Below are 6972 nucleotides of genomic sequence, written 5' to 3' on the forward strand. Positions count from 1 at the left end.
TATAAAAGCATTTCATAAAGAAATGTATTTTCATTATATAATCAAAACTCGGGATGTCATGTTCCGATACATACACAAAAGCATAAACAACAAAAGATAGACCATACAACAGGCTTGGGAGCCTGGTGAGCATATAGGGTTTTCATCCTACAATTAATAATTATATTTTATTTCACCAACCAACAATAACCCGATTACCCATTCCCATTATCCTCACTTTATTTTCCTAAAACAACATCTATCTCAAGGGACCTAATCTAGGATTTTTCATCGGGATCGACATTACTGCAAGGGGTTTCCTCAACAATAGATGTCCTAAAGGCAACCATGAGGGGGATAGAGTACACCGGTGAACACATTGTTCACAACACCTACAGGTTATGAGCCTACTAGCGTTCCATAGGACTGTCTAGAAAGAGTCTGTGGTCGTTATCCATACTCCGTTGAATAACTAGATCAACAATAACAACATCGAGGCCCCTCATTTGTTTATCACACATCAACTGTCTACCCATGTTCTACCCAACATATTAGGAGATAAAAATATTTTTTTTACATAGTTTAAAACTTGTATAGCATTCTCATTCAATACATATTCCAAACAACAGATGAGACACATACACATAACACGTATTTCATAGAGAATAAATCATATCTATGAGATAGAAGAAAGTGAATATACATTCACACATATAACAACAAAATATACACATAACACATATTTCATATAAAATACTTCATAATTATGCGTTAGAAGAAACTAAATACACACTCACTTGATCAGAAGATGATCGGAAAACACAATGGCTCTAAGAGTAGTATTCTTCGGTGAAACCAGAAGATCTTCACACACCGGGCTTCTCGCAAGCAGAGCTTCGGCTCGGAAACTCTTTTCTTCTCGAGATCTTCGGTGCTTCGAGACTCGCTTCGGATCTCGGGATGACACCGAGGCTTCGGGGGGGTTAAAACAGGGCTTAGAGAGAGTATCGGAAGTGGGCGAGTATGTAACAACCCGTTATTTCAGGTCAATGTAATGTCTAAAAGTCGAGTCTTGTAATCTTTTTGTGAAGCAATAAGAATATCATCAAAAATGAAATGTTCAAAAAGCTCCGTTTGAGTACATTATGTGGTAAATATCGTGATAAGGTTTCCAAAAATATAAAGAACACTAAAATCCGAGTTATAACGAAAGAGTTATGACAAATCAAAGATTCGTTACGCTACCTGTAAAGCGTTGTTAAACATAAAACGAGAAATTTCAATAAAATACTTTTTAGCCTTAGGTATCTAAATGAAAGTCATAGATATCCCAAGATCGTGAACATACATAAAAAGAACACCCAAATCTGACTTCATATGAGAAAGTTATGATTTTTCGAAGTTTCGAACGTAGCAGTAGATTGCTAAAAACTCGAAATAGAGATCGAGCGACTTTTTGCCAACATGACCTAAACGTGAATCGAAGATCTCATCAATGGTATTGCAACGGTAAAAAGTTTGATGAAAACGGACATCGGATGAAGAAGTTATGGAATTTTAACGGAGTTTTCCTGTCCCGGCTTGTTAAAAATAAATAATAAAAATAATTTCAAAATTTGCCTACATAGTCTAAATGAAAGTTGTAGAGCGTAGTCTCACCTACATGTGGATATAAAGAACGTCAAAAACGGAGTTCGTATGAGGATGATATGAATTTTTGAAGTTTATTAAATAATTAAAATATTAAATTTAATTCTAAATACCCGATATTATCCGAAGGAGGAGGAGTCACCGGGCTGATCCGAGTTACGCCCAGCGTACTCAGGTGCTAGGCCTCGGTTCATCCACGTCACCCCTACGCCTCTATGCCCTCCCATCAATGCTTCGTCCGAGGATGCAGTAAGCGGTGACGCACGAGTACGCCCCGCGTAACCCCGTACGCCCAGTGTACCGTGGCGGTTTAGCCTCCTATAAAAGGGGTGCGAGGGTTCCAGGCATATTTGCTTATTTCTTCACTTTCTCATGCCGAAGATCTATGTTTAAACCCCCGAAGCCATCCCGACATCCCGGTTTTCATATCCATGTTTGGAAGGAAATATTTACGCTCCCGACATTCCCGAGAATCCCGAGAAAAATCAACTTTTCCAGTCAAAGTTCTGCTCGATTCTTCTCTCGACTACTTCAAAACAACCACTTCAATCAAGTGAGTTCATACCCATTTTATACACCTTCAAATACTTTATAATGTACTTTTAATACATTTCGGGGGAGAATACAAGTAAACACCCGGTTAATCCGGAGTGAAAACGTGAAAACTCTTGTTATACCTTGCATGCATTAGGGTTATACAAAATGCATAGTATCTAGGGTAGCCATCCTTGTTAAACCATTTTATGCATTCAAAGAACTTATGATTTATGCTTTGTCAAACATTGTGAAAGAGGATAAACATTGCATACAAAACTATTATTTTAATACAGACTTAGTTGAGAATCCGTGAGACGATTACATCTTCAAATGCTACCTTTTTGTTAAAAAGGTACTACCTAAAGTCCTGTCTATTATAACCAGAGTCTCCCATTTGGAGAGCATGTCAAATATGTATAGATCTATACGGGAAGTCATTTTCCCACGCCCTGACTGTTAGCTACAGTCCTTTGGGTGACAGCTTGTCATAAACATTTCGACGCCTAAGGATCGTCACCACAGGCATATTATGTTTAGTATGGTTATAAAACTCACCAGATAGACAATTATTATGATATTCTGATTTTATGAATGAGTAGCTATTAAAACTATTCTTCATCTAACGAGTGCGATCTTCTTATAGCTTTACTATATAAAACTATGCCTCAATCTTTTAAGCATGTCTGTTGCTTGCGATTTTCGGTCTTGGACGTTAGAGACTGCCTGTTACTTTAGGAAAATAAGGGATTTTCCTATATCCAAAACAATCAACTAATAGGAAAATAAGGTGTTTTCCTGGTACAACCGTTTACGATTCACGACACAAACATTCATATGCATTTCATAGTTTTATAGGAAAATAAGTGACTTTCTTGGAAAACGCACAAACTTTGGAATGGCATACATTTTCTCAAAGCCGCTTGTGAACTCACCAACTTAATTGTTGACACTTTTTCTTTGAAATAAGTTGTATTCTCAGGAAACCGCTAACCAGTTTTGGCAACCAACTTTTGGGGATTTACGCTCTGGCGTTGATTATTTCTTTTGAAAGATGTTTATGTATTTATCTTTTGAACATGTAACAAATACAATTATGTAAACATTTTGAAACCTTTATATATATGGTGGTGTGTACTTTCCTTACTATGAACTGTTATGATATTCAATATGACGTCCTACGCGCCCGAACATTTCCGTCATTCTAGTTTGGGGGTGTGACAGATTGGTATCAGAGTATTGTTTATAGTGGATTAAGTATATCAAAACCATTTTTAGTATACAACTATAAACACAACTGGGCAAAAACAATCTGAGTAAGAGTCATACTTTTAAAAATTAAATTTATTTAATTTTTGTAAAGTTGGCATGCATTCATTTCATATTAATAACAATGTCATAAATAGATCAATATAGAAGTATTATAAATAAATTGTGCAGTGCAGGTGTGCCTTGGGTCATGTAATCGGAACTGGGATGAATATAGCTTGATCAACTATATTTGTCTGAGAGCCGACTAACGTATGCCAGGGAGTATCTGCAGTGGACAAAAAATTTAAAACTTACTAAGAGCATATCATTAAGAATACTATGGGAGTACTTGGGTATCTTCAACCGTCAAACTTAAGGGTAAATTTTACATGCTTTAGCTTATAGTCAATTCTTAACCCTATTATCGTATAGACTCAATGGCTGGATTCCATCACCCCAGCGACCCCTACTACCCCAACCAAGGTAATGGGGGATGGACTGAAGACGACCCTGAGGAGGAACCCATGGAAGACGAGGAGGAGGAAGATTCAGATCGCTCAGCCTCAGAGCCTGAGGTAATCAATCTGCCAGCCATCCGACTTGCATCCGTTCAGGATGGGATTTTAAGGACCAACTCCCGTCTGGGGAAGCCACATCCATCATTGGAGCCAGCAGCATGGACTGCGTCCTCCTTACGGTATGTGTCAGGACTTCTACGATGTCAGTGGAGGAAGTTCAGCTGATTGAGCACTCCCAGTTATGGTAGGCAAACTTGCCAATCATGCTTATCAATCCGGAGTCCAAGCAAACCGGATTGACGAGGTTGACATAAGGATGGAGGATAACGCAGCTGATATCCGACGCCTTGACATGCTACAAGGGAATGCTCAACTCCACACCAACTCTCTCCAAGAGCAAATGACTGCAGCTCTCTCCGAAATGAGAGATTTGAGGGAGCAACATGCTGCCTTTGACAGGCGTCTCCTGGGAGCCAAGCATTCGGATGCGGAGTCGAGCTCCAAGCACAATCCGCGCCGCGAGTAGTACTCGCCTAACACCCAAATTTTGATATAGAATAGGACCATCGGCTAAAAGTCTTACTTTCTTTAACTTTCTGTAATTAGAGACCTTTAGAAAGGTCAATTTTTTTCTAACTTCGGATGTAACGTAACCATATGTTTAATATTTATATATAGGGCATATCTCTTTCGTGTGTTAATTAACTCATTATCTTTCAACCCTCAACCACTAAAACTAATAATCTTTCATTTTTAATTCTTGGCAGCGCGATGCCTCCTCGTCCAAACCTAAGACCCAGGCCGGGCACGATACCAACACCACCTCCACCACCAGCTTATGATCCGACCATGGTCCAGGCTGCTATCACAGCAGCAGTAACCGCCGCCCTCTCACAAATAAACTCCAACGTAAATGGAGGGGCAGGAAGTAGCACGAATCATTCCAACCATGGCACTGGTCGTGGTTACGTAAGGGAATGTACTTACAAGGAGTTCTCCAACACAAAGCCAAAAACTTTTAATGGCACAGGGGGAGTCATTGCACTGATGCAATGGTTCGAAAAGACCGAAACGGTCTTTGAGATTTGCTCTTGCCAAGAAGCGAGCAAAATCAAGTTCGCCGCTTGCACCCTCATTGATCGAGCCTTCACTCGGTGGAAAAGCCATGTGAAGTCCGTTACTCTCACCGTCGCCAACACCATAAGTTGGGAGGACTTGAAGGTCCTACTACTGGAGGAATACTGCCCAAGGGGTGAGATAGAAAAACTAGAGCAGGAGCTCAGGAATCTGAAGATGACTGGGTCTGACCTAGTAGCCTACACGGCCAGGTTCAACGACCTTGCTGCCTTGTGCCATGCCATGGTCAACCTAGAACCGAAAAAGGTTGAGAGGTACATTTGGGGGTTGTCACCCCAGATTCAAGGTCACTCCTTGGCTTCCAACCCTATCACTTTCAACAGCGCTAAGCGCCTGGCTCAGCGACTCATCGACCACGGGGTCAAATAAGGTACTGTTGCAGCTACTGCCGATCCATCAAAGGAGATACAGGGCCAGGGAAGGCCTTGGAAAAAGAGAAGGGGGCAAACCCTATAGGGGAACCCCAAGAAACAACCAGTGGTAGCGGATCACGCTGTTACTGTTCCTGCCACCACTGCACCCACAAGTTCATACAGTGGTAGATTTCCGAAGTGCAACCAATGCAGCTTCCACCACCAGGGTCCTTGCAGTGACTTCAAATGCACCAGGTTTAATAAGAAGGGGCATACGACTCGCTTCTACAAGGAGCCAGCCCAACAAGCCGCCCCCAGTGCTAATGCCGGAGTAAGCCGTTCCTGCATTGAGTGCGGAGCCACGGGGCACTACCGCAGGGACTGCCCGAAGGGAAACAACAGGGATACCGACGGAAGGGGCCGAGTGTTCTCAATGGGACAGAATGAAGCCGTTGCAGACCCCACTGTTGTTACGGGTACGTTTCTTCTCGATAACTCGTATGGATGCATTTTGTTTGATAGTGGAGCGGAGAGGAGTTTTGTGAGTCATAATTTTAAAGGCTTGTTGAAACAAACACCCCAATTATTAAGTGAACCGTTTATAGTAGAAATGGCCAATGGTAAAATAGAAGGCACTAAGGAGATATACTTAAACTATACCCTAACTCTAAACGATAATCCCTTTCCAATCAGCCTCATGTAAGTCTCGATTAAGAGTTTTGATGTCATCATAGGCATGGACTGGCTGAGTTCTCATCATACGGACATTTTATGTTACGATAAGGTCGTTCGCCTTAATCTGCCAACCAACGAAACCCTCATTATCTTTGGCGATAAACGCAGTACCACTCTTCGTATTATCTTGTGTATCCAAGCTCAGAAGTGCCTACGCAAGGAATGTCACGCGTTTTTAGCACATGTCGTGGATGTGAAACACGAAGTCCAGGAGATCAAGAGCGTGCCTAACGTATGCGAGTTTCCCAATGTTTTTCCCGAAGATCTTCCAAGAATACCACCCGCGAGACAAGTCGAATTCAGAATCGATCTGATTCCCGGAGCTACCCCAGTAGCCAAAGCGCCCTATCGATTAGCCACAACGGAGATGCAGGAGCTATCCAACCAACCGAATGAGCTACTCAGCAAAGGATTCATCAGGCCGAGCTTCTCGCCTTGGGGAGCACCAGTGTTGTTTGTGAAAAGAAGGATGGATCATTTAGGATGTGCATCGACTACTGAGAGCTCAACAAACTTACCATCAAGAACTGATATCCCCTACCACGAATCGACGACTTATTCGACCAACTCCAAGGAGCCAAATACTTCTCCAAGATCGATCTGAGATCGGGATATCACCAGCTGTGAGTCTTGGAGAGTGATATTCCCAAGACGGCCTTCCGAACAAGATACTGACATTACGAGTTTGTAGTGATGTCGTTCGGACTAACCAATGCCCCTGCCGTATTCATGGACTTAATGAATCGGGTGTGTCGTCCATTCTTGGATAAATTTGTGATAGTATTCATAGATGACATACTCATGTATTCAAAGAG

This window comes from Lactuca sativa, chromosome 3 (assembly GCF_002870075.4).
Source record: "Lactuca sativa cultivar Salinas chromosome 3, Lsat_Salinas_v11, whole genome shotgun sequence".
Lineage (NCBI taxonomy): Eukaryota > Viridiplantae > Streptophyta > Magnoliopsida > Asterales > Asteraceae > Lactuca > Lactuca sativa.